General features: G+C 44.4%; 1 protein-coding gene across 3 annotated transcripts in view; it reads right to left on the bottom strand.

Moving 5' to 3' along the window:
• LOC140399093 (astrotactin-2-like) overlaps positions 1 to 12,429 on the bottom strand; it is a 2,178,011-nt gene that overhangs the window by 1,928,900 nt on the left and 236,682 nt on the right. The gene's annotated exons all lie outside the window — the stretch shown is intronic.

Below are 12,429 nucleotides of genomic sequence, written 5' to 3'. Positions count from 1 at the left end.
TTTATTCCAGAAAACCAGTTGGTGAAGGATAGAACCGGAGTCAATCTTTACTTACACACTACTAACAACCACAGCTGAAAATCTAAGCACTGCGGGTGCTGGAAGTCAGAAGTTAAAAATAGAAAATGCTAAATACTCAGCTGATCAGGCAGCAGCTGTGGGAAGAGAAGTGAACAGAGCTGATGTTTGAGATCCGCGACCTTGCATTAAACCCAGTATGTTAATTTTGTTTGTCTCTCCACAGATGCTGTGTGATCTGCAGTGTTTCCATCATTTTGTTTGTAAGCGCAGCTTTAGCATGTGTCTATTTATGTGGGGATCAAGTGATCTCTGAGTCAATGCTCACAACCTGCAACCAATTAAAGTACCATCAGCAAAAGTCAAAGTTTGAGGAGGTGGTTGAAATTGAATGCAAGGTGAAGGTTTTGAGAAGAGTGTTCCACAGTATACGGCCAAGATAATCCTGCGGCATGCGTGAGTGCAATAGGGAAGTGAGATCAGAAGAGTTGAGGTGTGTGTAGGGTTAGATGAGGTTGCAGAGTTGGGCGAAATTCTCCGGTATCGGCGCGATGTCCGCCGACTGGCACCCAAAATGGCGCAAATCAGTCGGGCATCGCGCCGCCCCAAAGATGCGGAATGCTCTGCATCTTAGGGGGCCGAGGGGCTAGGCCCGCGCCGGACGAATTCCAGCTGGCGGAAAAGGCCTTTGGGGCCCCGCCAGCTGGCGCGGAAATGACATCTCCGGGCGGCGCATCCGCGAGAATGCCGGCAGCGGCCGCTGACAGCTTCCCACACATGCGCAGTGGAGGGAGTCTCTTCCGCCTCCGCCATGGTGGAGACCGTGGCGAAGGCGGAAGGGAAAGAGTGCCCCCATGGCACAGGCCCGCTTTAAATTGAGGGGAGATAGATATAAGACAGATGTCAGGGGTAGGTTCTTTACTCAGAGAGTAATAAGGGCGTGGAATGCCCTGCCTGCAACAGTAGTGGACTCGCCAACATTAAGGGCATTCAAATGGTCATTGGATGGACATATGGACGATAAGGGAATAGTGTAGATGGGCTTTAGAGTGGTTTCACAGGTCGGCACAACATCGAGGGCCGAAGGGCCTGTACTGCACTGTAATGTTCTATGTTCTATATTCTATGAGGGGTGCTGTCAATGGGAAATCTGTTGGGCTGGTGGGAAAAGCCCACCTAGTTTAGCTCAGTGAGCTAGACAGCTGGTTTGTGATACAGAACAAGGCCAGCAGCGCGGGTTCAATTCCCGTACCAGCTGAGAATTCTGAATTCTCCCTCTGTGTACCTGAACTGGTGCCAGAATGTGGCAACTAGGGGTTTTTCACAGTAACTTCATTGCAGTGTTAATGTAAGCCTACTTGTGACAATAAAAAGATTATTGTTATTAGTATTAACTAGTCTTTGACTTGCAGATGTTGACTGGTCAGCTATGTTTTCTGTATTCACTTCAATTGGAAGATGGCACTAATATTTAAATTCATTGCTGGTATAAATATTTGGCCAGATATATCCCTCATATTTTACATTCTCTTTGGGTTATTTCATTTAATATTGGATATGCTTCTCAATTGGAAATATAATTTAACTTAAAGCTTCTATATTCAGAAGGTATATATAGAATCATAATCTGCCATTTCGCAAGGGCCGAGCACTATTTATCCTCAATTGGTTCCTTACAAACCTTAACATAATATAGATTTTCTCCAAATCCACCTTGAATAGTCAATGCATAAGTACTTTTGATCAATATTCTTATAAGCAGCCGGATTCTTATACTATTTGTAAACTTTAAAAGTTTTGAGAAAAAAACCATTTAGCAGACCCTTTACTTTGGAACATACTAAGAGAACAGCTCAGAGGAGTAATTCTTTCATTTAACAGATTCTGTCTGATAATTAAAAAAGCAATGGCTAAAACCAGATTGTATCATCCAATCAATAAAGAGAATAAGCTTATTTGATTTTGATTTGATAAATTACCTCATTTTTATTCATAAATAAAATATACGACCAGCTCAATGATAAGCAAGTGATGTGATTAACAGGGATTCAGTGATGACAATGAAAGAAATTATGCCTATTGCCTGAGTTAATTTGAGATTATAGCTTTTGAAATGTAGCACAGTGGAATACAGAGCCAATTTAATCGCCTCAACTGATTTATTGGGAATGAAAACACCATTAACTCGAGAATTTGTTTTAGTGAGGATTTCACTGCATGACAAGCCCAGCAGTTTCCAGGCATTTATTTGAAAGCTAAATAAGGGGAAAAAATAGTTTCTGCCAATATTATGAGCATTCATGACGTGGAAATGCAGGATATAATTTCACGAGATGGTACAACATTCGGAAATGTGGAAAACAGTGAGGGGAGCATAACAGGCTTCAAGGGGAAGAGACAGGCTGGTGGAATGGGCAGATGCATGGCAGGTAATATTTAGCAGATCAATAAGGGGAGACAATATGAACTAAATGCACAAAGGGCGTAAACGGGAATGAGGAAGAGCTCGATCTGTGGATGTGCGTACACAAACCTTTGGAGGTGACAGGGCAAGTTGAGGAGGCTGTTTAGAAGCATAGTGGATCACTGTCTTCACTATAGAGGATACTGAAGCAAAGAGGTTACGCTGAACCATGCTTAGTTGGAGTATCGCACTCAGTTGTGAGCACCGCATCCTAGAAAAATCATCTAGGCCTTGGAGATGGTGCAGGCCTCCTGGATTGATGCAAGGGATGAGGCACTTGAGTTATACACAGAGAAGTGAAAAGTTGAAGATGTGCTTGATCCTTAGAATAGAGAAGGCTAAGAAGAGATTTGATGGACATGTTCAAAAGAATGAACGATTCTGATATAATAAATCTGGAGAAACTATTTCCAGTGACAGAAGAGACATTAACCAGAGGACACAAATTTAATGCGCTCAGGAAAAAAAAGAGGCAACGTGAGGAAACATTTTTTTAAAAAGTGATTTGTTGGCCAAAAGGCTGATGGAAGCTGATTCAATGGTGGTATTCAAAAGAGGACAGGATAAATACTTGGGAGAGAATATTGACAGGTAATAGAGCAAGAGCAGGGGAGTGGGATTAATGGGATAGCTCCATAAAAGACCCAAAGGAGGCATGATGAGCTGAATGGCCTCCTTCTGAATGTACAATTATATGATTCTAAAGCTGAAGTACCCAACAGTTAATGCAGAAAGATTCTTTATTTTCCTGCTACAAATTATGGGCTGGAGATGAGTTTTTATATAAGGAGACTTGACAAGGTTCAAACGCCACTTAGCTGCATTGCCAGAAGCACTCTTAAAGCAGTTGGTGTACACAGAGAGGAAAAGGCTGAAAAAATGTTGGGAGGAAATTCACAGCACACTGTTCTCCAGGACTCCTTGTGGCCGGTTACTGTGTCACATTAACAGACCTCTGGGGTTCAGTCAGGTGATGCGACCTCCATTTTGCTTCACGGGGCCAAGAGCAGAAATACAATAATTTGCTGTTGGTAACAGCAAACAATGTCCGCTTCTTGAGGACACCTGAGTATTACTTCCATTTTGAAGTATTGAAATGTGTACAACTGAGGAAAATTCAGGGACAAGTTGTTTCTGTACCTACCTTTGCCATTAATATGCATCATAGCTCAAAATGTGAACAAGATTAATGTACATGCGCAAACTAAAACTGAGCATTTTCGAATTTGATGTCTGCTTGAAAAGCTTCAATATTTTCATAGTTGATCAAAGGCTTGATTTTAATAACCATCCAATTCAAAAATATATAATATTTATTCCAAATGTACAACAAAACAAGGATCAGATGATCACCTCCTCATTCAATTGAAAATGTGACCTTGAACGTAGGTTTATAAATCGGAAAGCACTTAGCGCTGTTCATAAAATCGGTGCGCTGCCAAAAGCAGGAAAGTAGTCGCTGCTTGACCCACTCAATTGAATTGAATTAAAATCAGATATTGCGCAACACTGTAATAAGGTCGAGATTCCCTTTTTATACCTGATTCGATCACTCAGCATGGAGACATGACAAACCAGCACGCAGCTTTCACATGAATAACATATTATTCAGGCAACATTTTCAATAAAACCAGTTGCACTTCCGCAACAAACTACAAAAGAGCAGAGCCAAGCCCAACTTGGTAAGCAGGCAATATCGGTTTATTGCCTTTTGACAGCTGTCAAACATTCAACCTCAAGCCTTTTCCACAAAGGCACAAGTCCTTTGTTTTCCACGATCAAGCTCGCCCATGGAAATGGGTAGCTGCAGTTAATTCTACTGCAGTCAAATATATCCACTCTCTTAACAATATGCAGGAACTTTGAGGAGACCTGACCTTGAAATCCCATCTCACTGTATTGCAGTATGTCGAACTCCAATTCGATGCTTTAAATTTTCGACCCATAACTTTTTGATTCCTTTCATCAATGAAATCCAACACTGATCACCAAAACCCGAGAGGAAGTAACTCATCTCTTTTCTCAGCCCAGCTATCTCTCTTTGTGGATCAATCAGTTGCAGAGCATATATCCCATCGCTGCACACATCTATTTATTTTTTACAGGCTGCATATCGCAACGGAATTAATTCCAGCAAGAATGGAGATAATTGAATAATTCCAGGACATCGCTATAAGTAACTGAACTGATTCTACACATATAATTTGTATTAATAAACAATTTCCCACTGACTTCGTTTTGCTGGAAGAGCAACCTGCTCTGAGACACAGCAGGGGCAAAATATTCGATAGTCTCTGAAAATGTACTCAGGGGTCCCGATGCACAACTCATGCCATTGCTATAAAAGCTGGCAGCACACCAACTTGATGCTGCCTGGAAATTTGCATGATTGCTGCTGTGTGGCTACACATGCCTGCAGGGGATTCCATTTTGTGTGAGTTGAAACTACCAAGGAGACTCCGAGGTCATTCTCTTGGAATAATTTAAGAATTCCGTACCTTCCATAGTAAGAACCCATGTTGAAGACCAGAGGGTGAAGACTGCTAGACAAGCAGCAACAATGGCTGATGATTATGAGCTGATGCATGAATTTAAACCTTTGTTCCATCACAGCTATAATTTTGAAAAGGATAGGACATCCTATCCTATCCTGTACTGCGGGAGGACACCTCGGAGGGCAGCGAGGCTATATGGGTAGAGTTCAGGAATAAGAAGGGTGCAGTCACAATGTTGGGGGTTTACTACAGGCCTCCCAACAGCCAACGGGAGATAGAGGAGCAGATAGGTAGACAGACTTTAGGAAGGAGTAAAAGCAACAGGGTTGTTGTGATGGGAGACTTTAACTTCCCCAATATTGACTGGGACTCATTTCGCGTGAGGGGCTTGCACGGGGAAAAGTTTGCAAGGAGCATCCAGGAGGGCTTCTTAAAACAATATGTAGATAGTCCAACTAGGGAAGGGGCTGTACTGGACCCAGTATTGGGGAATGAGCCCGGCCAGGTGGTAGAAGTTTCAGTAGGGGAGCATTTCAGGAACAGTGACCACAATTCAGTAAGTTTTAAAGTGCTGGTGGACAAGGATAAGAGTGGTCCTAGGGTGAATGTACTAAATTGGGGGAAGGCTAATTATAACAATATTAGGCGGGAACTGAAGAACCTAGATTGGGTGCGGATGATTGAGGGTAAATCAACATCTGACATGTGGGAGGCTTTCAAATGTCAGTTGAAAGGAATTCAGGACTGGCATGTTCCTGTGAGGAAAAAGGATAAATATGGCAAATTACTCAATCCTTGGATAACGAGGGATATTGTAGGCCTTGTCAAAATGAAAAAGGGAGGCATTTGTCAGAGCTGGAAGGCTGGGAACAGACGAAGCCTGTGTGGAATATAAGGAAAGTAGGAAGGAACGTAAGCAAGGGGTCTGGAGGGCTAAAAGGGGTCACAAAAAGTCATTGGCAAAGAGGGTTAAGGAAAATCCCACGGCTTTTTACACATACATAAAAAGCAAGATGGTAGCCAGGGAAAGAGTTGGCCCACTGAAGGACAGGGGAGGGAATCTATGTGTGGAGCCAGAGGAAATGGTGAGGTACTAAATGAATACTTTGCATCAATATTCCCCAAAGAGAAGGAATTGGTGGATGTTGAGTCTGGCGAATGGTGTGCAGATAACCTGGGTCCCATTGAGATCCAAAAAGACGAGGTGTTGAGCATCTTGAAAAATATTAAGGTGGCTAAGTCCCCAGAGCCTGATGAGATCTACCCCAGAATACTAAAGGAGGCAAGAGAGGAAATTGCTGAGGCCTTGACAGAAATCTTTGGATCCTCACTGTCTTCAGGTGATATCCCGGAGGACTGGAGAATGTTGTTCCTTTGTTTAAGAAGGGTAGCAAAGATAATCCAGGGAACTACAGGACGGTGAGCCTTACGTCAGTGGTAGGGAAATTACTGGAGAGAATTCTTCGGGACTGGATCTACTCCCATTTGGTAACAAGGGGTCGTATTAGCGAGAGGCAGCGAGAGGCAGGGCAGGTCGTGTCTCGCTAACTTGATAGAGTTTTTCAAGGAGGTCACAAAGATGATTGATGCAGGTAGGGCAGTGGATGTTGTCTATATGGACTTCAGTAAGGCCTTTGACATGGTCCCTCATGGCAGACTGGTACAAAAGGTGAAGTCACACGGGATCAGAGGTGAGCTGGCAAGGTTGATATAGAATTGGTTAGGTCATAGAAGGCAGAGAGTAGCAATTCTGATTGGAGAGCTGTGACTAGTGGTGTTCCGCAGGGATCAGTGCTGGGACCAGTGCTGTTTGTCGTATATAGCAATAATTTGGAGGAAAATGTAACTGGTCTGATTAGTCAGTTTGCGGACGACACAAAGGTTGGTGGAATTGCGGATAGCGATGAGGATGAGAGGATACAGCAGGATTTAGATAATTTGGAGACTTGGGCGGCAAGATGGCAGATGGAGTTTAATCCGGACAAATGTGAGGTAATATATTTTGGAAGGTCTAATACAGGTAGGGAATATACAGTGAATGGTAGAACCCTCAAGAGTATTGACAGTCAGAGAGATCTTGGTGTACAGGTCCACATGTCACTGAAAGGGGCAACACAGGTGGAGAAGGTAGTCAAGAAGGCATATGGCATGTTTGCCTTTATTGGTCTTTGAGTATAAAAATTGGCAAGTCATGTTGCACTGTATAGAACCTTAGTTGGGCCACACTTTGAGTATAGTGTTCAATTCTGGTTGCCACACAACCAGAAGGATGTGGAAGCTTTAGAGAGAGTGCAGAAAAGATTTACCAGGATGTTGCCTGGTATGGAGGGCATTAGCTATGAGGAGAAGTTAAATAAACTTGGTTTGTTCTCACTGGAACGAAGGAGGTTGAGGGGTGACCTGATAGATGTCTACAAAATTATGAGGGGCATAGACAGAGTGGATAGTCAGAGACCTTTTCCTAGGGTAGAGGGGTCAATGACTAGGGAGCATAGGTTTAAGGTGCGAGGGGCAAGGTTTAGAGGAGATGTACGAGGCAAGTCTTTTACACAGAGGGTAGTGGGTGCCTGGAACTCGCTGCCGGAGGAGGTGGTGGAAGCAGGGACAATAGTGATGTTTACGGGGCATCTTGACAAATACATGAATAGGATGGGAATAGAGGGATACGGACCCCGGAAATGTAGAAGATTTTAGTTTAGACGGGCAGCATGGTTGGCGCAGGCTTGGAGGGCCAACGAGCCTGTTCCTGTGCTGTACTTTTCTTTGTTCTTTGTTCTTTGACATGGGAGAGTGAAAGGAAGGCAGGTAGCCAAGGTAAGGAATGAATAGCTGGGAATGCTTCACGATCTCCTTCTCAGATCATGAAAAAAGATACTGAGGATGTGGGTGAGACTTGAAAGCCTAAGATTTACCATTTTAATAATATGGAGCAAGTTTGTTCAGCATGTTGGAAGTTGCAAAGAACATCCATGGGACTTATTGGCGTTCAAAAGGAGGATTCTGAGAAGGGAACAAAGTGGGGAACACTATGGGGTAGATTGTAGATTTAACTGGACTTAGGAGAGCTGAGGTAAACACTAATGTGGGAGCAGGTAAGATGAATGAAGTAGATGAGAGATATGCTGGATTAGAGTCTAAGGGGATGATCACCCCATTTTCCTCAACTGATGTGGCCAAAACCAGGGCCGGGATTCTCCGCTATCTGGCGGGGCGGGCCTTACCGGCGCCAAGGAGTGGCGTGTAGCACTCCGACATCGGGCCGCCCGGGAGTGGCTGAATCCTCTGCACCTTCAGGGGCTAGTCCGGCGGCGGCGGGGTTGGAGCCCTGCCAGCCGGTGCCGAAGGGCCTCCACCGGCCGCCGCGAGTTGGCGCATGCGCAGGAGTGCCAGCGTGTTCTGGCATGATACCAGCGCATGCGCAGGGGGATTCTTCTCCACGCCGGCCATGGCGCACCGTTACAGCGGCTGACGCGGAGGGAAAGAGTGCCCCCCGTGGCACAGGCCCGCCCCGCAGATCGGTGGGCCCTGATCGCGGGCCAGGCCACCATGGGGCTCCCCCCAGGGCTAGATCCCCCACGCCCCCCGAGGTCTCCGCAGGCCGCCCACAGAGCCAGGTCCCTCCGATAAGGACCTGGTTTGATTTACACTGGCGGGACTGGCTGAAAACGGGCGGCCACTTGGCCCATCGCAGAGTGGAGAATCGCCGGGGGGTGGGGGGGGGGGGTGGTGGCCATTGCCAACGGCCCCCAACTGGCGCAAAGCGATTCCCGCCCCTACCGAAAAACCGGCGCCGGAGAATCCGGCAACCGGCATCGGGGTAGAATTCACGCAGCTCCCTGCCGATTCTCCGGCCCGGCGGGGGGGTTGGAGAATCCCGCCCCATATGTATCTTAAGGGGCACAAGTGCTACTCAAACTCTTACTGCTGAAGGATTTGTTTTTTCCTCCAGAGAGTTCAATGAAAGCTAAGGTATTAATGAATGGGACAGGTGGAGATTATATCCCTGTTCCATTATATAAAGTACAATTGGAGTGCGATTTATTGTCAGCTCCAGTAATTGTCGGGGCGGCTAAGAAATTCCCAGTAGAAGGAGTAGATTTTCTTTTGGGGAATACATTGACAGGATGAAGGTTGTAGGTTTACCTTGATAGGAGTGAAGGTTGTAGGTTTTCCATGATTCTAGAGGTTCTGAGGGAAGTACCGTGGATAGTATATGAAACGCTAATGGCAGGGCATGTGGGAATTAGGAAAATTGACCATTAAATGACTCACAGAAAGAAATGGTGAAAGACATAATCATATATCAAACGACAATGGTAATGAATCAGGGGCGAAATTCTCCTACCCGCCCCGCCACATTTCTGCCCCGACCGGTCGGCGGGAGTCTCCGTAACACCGGCCGGTCAATGGGGTTTCCCATTGTGGGGCAGCCCCACGCCGTCGGGAAACCCCCGGGCGCCGGCAAAAGGGAGACTCCCGCCGGCGGAGAATGACGCCCCAGATTCTGTTGATATTGACAAAATTATCTCTACAAGCATTTCCCTTCGCAGAAGTTTGTCAACGATACAATCTAGTCGAGAATGAGATTCTGAGAAGTCCAAGACTGAAGATGATGCTAAGAAGGAGGAGTCCGAATCTAATGATAATCACAGTGAGAAAGATTCAGGCGAGAGTTCTGAATCCGATTTGGGTTCTGATTTGGTACCGAATAGGTCTGTCACTAACTGATCTTCAACTGATAGCAATAAATGCATCCAAAGCTAGGAAAGGAGACAGAAAATCAGAAGAAAGTGAATTGGACTTTTCAAAAAGTAACTTGCTACCGCCTCTTGCATTAAACCAATTGTCATACACTTCAGGTGATAATATTTCCCAGAGTATGGCTGTCTTGAAGGAAAATATATAAAATAGCATGGCATCAGCGATTCAGGATGAATTATAAAATTTACAGTGCAGAAGGAGGCCATTCGGCCCATCGAGTCTGCACCGGCTCTTGGAAAGAGCACCCTACCCAAGGTCAACACCTCCACCCTATCCCCATAACAGTAACCCCACCCAACACTAAGGGCAATTTTGGACACTAAGGGGCAATTTATCATGGCCAATCCACCTAACCTGCACATCTTTGGACTGTGGGAGGAAACCGGAGGAAACCCACGCACACACAGGGAGAACGCACAGACTCCGCACAAACAGTGACCCAAGCCGGAATTGAACCTGTGACCCTGGAGTTGTGAAGCAATTGTGCTATCCACAATGCTACCGTGATGCCCAAGGATGACGACCGTGAAATGACACTAAGCAAACAGCTGATTAACCCACATCCTTTTAAAGGCCCACAGTGCCTCTTCAAGATAAAGGAAGCAAATAACAAAGGAGATTCAATAATTAGTGATCAATTCCTTTTGAAAATGAAGAAGAAAGTGGATGAAAATTCTGCAACCACATCTGTTAACAAAAAACAGAAAATTTATGGAGCCAATAATGTGCTATCCTCTGATTCTGAAAGTAAAGAAGAACAGTTGAAATCTAGAAAGCACACATTGTATGTCTGTATTACTAAATAGAGAAAAACTATGTGCTTACGAAGACGCCGGTGAAGAGGTAAAATCTGTAAAACAAAGAATTGCGCTTATAAAGCCAATCAACTCTGCCAAGGTTAAAACCTCAGCATTACTCATCGCTGAAAGTAACCATGTGAAGGAAAAGAGAATGTAAATATGGAGGGGTTGAAGAGTATTTATCAATTAGAAAGGAACCAATTATTTCCCTCAGCATTGACAATACTACTTGTAGTTTGGCTGCAGAAGATCCTCAAAATTCGGATAAACTTTCAGTGGACAATCAGAATTGTACATATTCTCAGAAAGTATAATGTGATTATGGATGCTTTGTCACGGGTTTAAGGACTGACTAATTACCAGTGTAGAGACTGGGACGGGAACTTATATAATGGGATGGATGGATGGATATGATTCTGTGATTTATGTCTTGCATACCTCTTAATGAAATGTCCGTCCCCTGATGTTTCATTCCTTTAGGGAGGGAGGTACATAAGGATCCTTCCTGCTGATTTCCTTAATTTTTAATTTTTAAATTTATTTTTGCCGTTATTATTTTTGATCCATGGATGCTTAATGGAAATGTATCTTTAAGTCAAACAGCAGAGAGAATGAGGGACTCATGAAGTTGCAACATTGTACTTGATGCTTGCATTTGAATAGGAGAACTCAGACTTTGTAGCACCCGGGAAATGGGTGGACTCTTATTGGTTGGTAAGTCAGTGCTGGTGTACATGAATTGGCAAAAAGGTCATATTCTGCCTTGTAACAGGCAGTGATGAGATGCTGCCTGAGTAGGATGATGAACCCAAGAAGATCAGTTTGAATTGTGGACACTGAGGGGAAAGAACCTGCTTCCTCTCTCATGTTCTCTCCAGAAAAGCTGCTACATTTCTGAAACTGCAAAGACCTGAATGAAACTCCAGTGAAAACCATTATAGATTGGAAAACATAAATCTTGACCTGATACCTGGTTTGAAAGACAGTGTGCTAGAAACAACCATCTGAAACACAAACTCTTATCTTCTACTTTTACTTAGCAATTTCACCCCTCTCTTCCCCTCTGTGTTTGTTTGTCTTGTATGTATGTCCATAGAGGGTGTGGTGGTGGTGGGGGGGGTTAAAGTGAGGGATTAGGAATTAGATAATTTCATAGATCATACAATTTCATAGAATTTACAGTGCAGAAGGAGGCCATTCGGCCCATCGAGTCTGCATCAGCCCTCACGAAGAACACCCTACTCAAACCCATGTCTCTACCCTATACTTGTACCCCAGTAACCAAATGCATCATCACAATTTTCTTGTGATGGTGCCTTGGTGATGTAAATAAAGTTGCCACAGTCCCAGATGATCATCATCTGCTTATCCCTTTGAGGGGAAAGATGACTGGTGGCGATTTAATCCAAGGGTCACCACACCTCAGGTGAGAAGCAAGGGTGAGAAGACAGGGCCTTCACAAATAACCAAAGCCGGTATGGGAATTGAACCCACATTGTTGGCCTTGTTTTGTGTCACAAACCAGCTGTCCAGCCAACTGAGCTAAACCGGCCCCCTGCCTTTGTAATAATACGTGCTTACAAGTGCCAATTGAACTAAACTGTCAATCACCAATTCATTAAACACAGATTCTTAAAATAAATAATTCTCATTATTGAAGTTTGCCGAATTTAGTAACTGGTCAATAACTGATTCCATTAGCAATGTGAATGTTGCGCAATAAGTCTACATGATGGTTCATGCTGGTTGAGAGAAAGCAGACATTTCATTTTCCTACCTTAACATGTACACCAGCAGTGACCTACTAACCACTCTTGTGACATTCAAAACGTTCATCGTTCTCCTTTATCACCTGTCTGTACAATCTGGCACACATATTCAAGTGTGTGTG

This window comes from Scyliorhinus torazame, chromosome 22, assembly GCF_047496885.1.
Source record: "Scyliorhinus torazame isolate Kashiwa2021f chromosome 22, sScyTor2.1, whole genome shotgun sequence".
NCBI classification, from domain to species: domain Eukaryota; kingdom Metazoa; phylum Chordata; class Chondrichthyes; order Carcharhiniformes; family Scyliorhinidae; genus Scyliorhinus; species Scyliorhinus torazame.
Note: the sequence above shows the minus strand (reverse complement) of the source record. Positions and strands in the feature narration are given on the sequence as shown.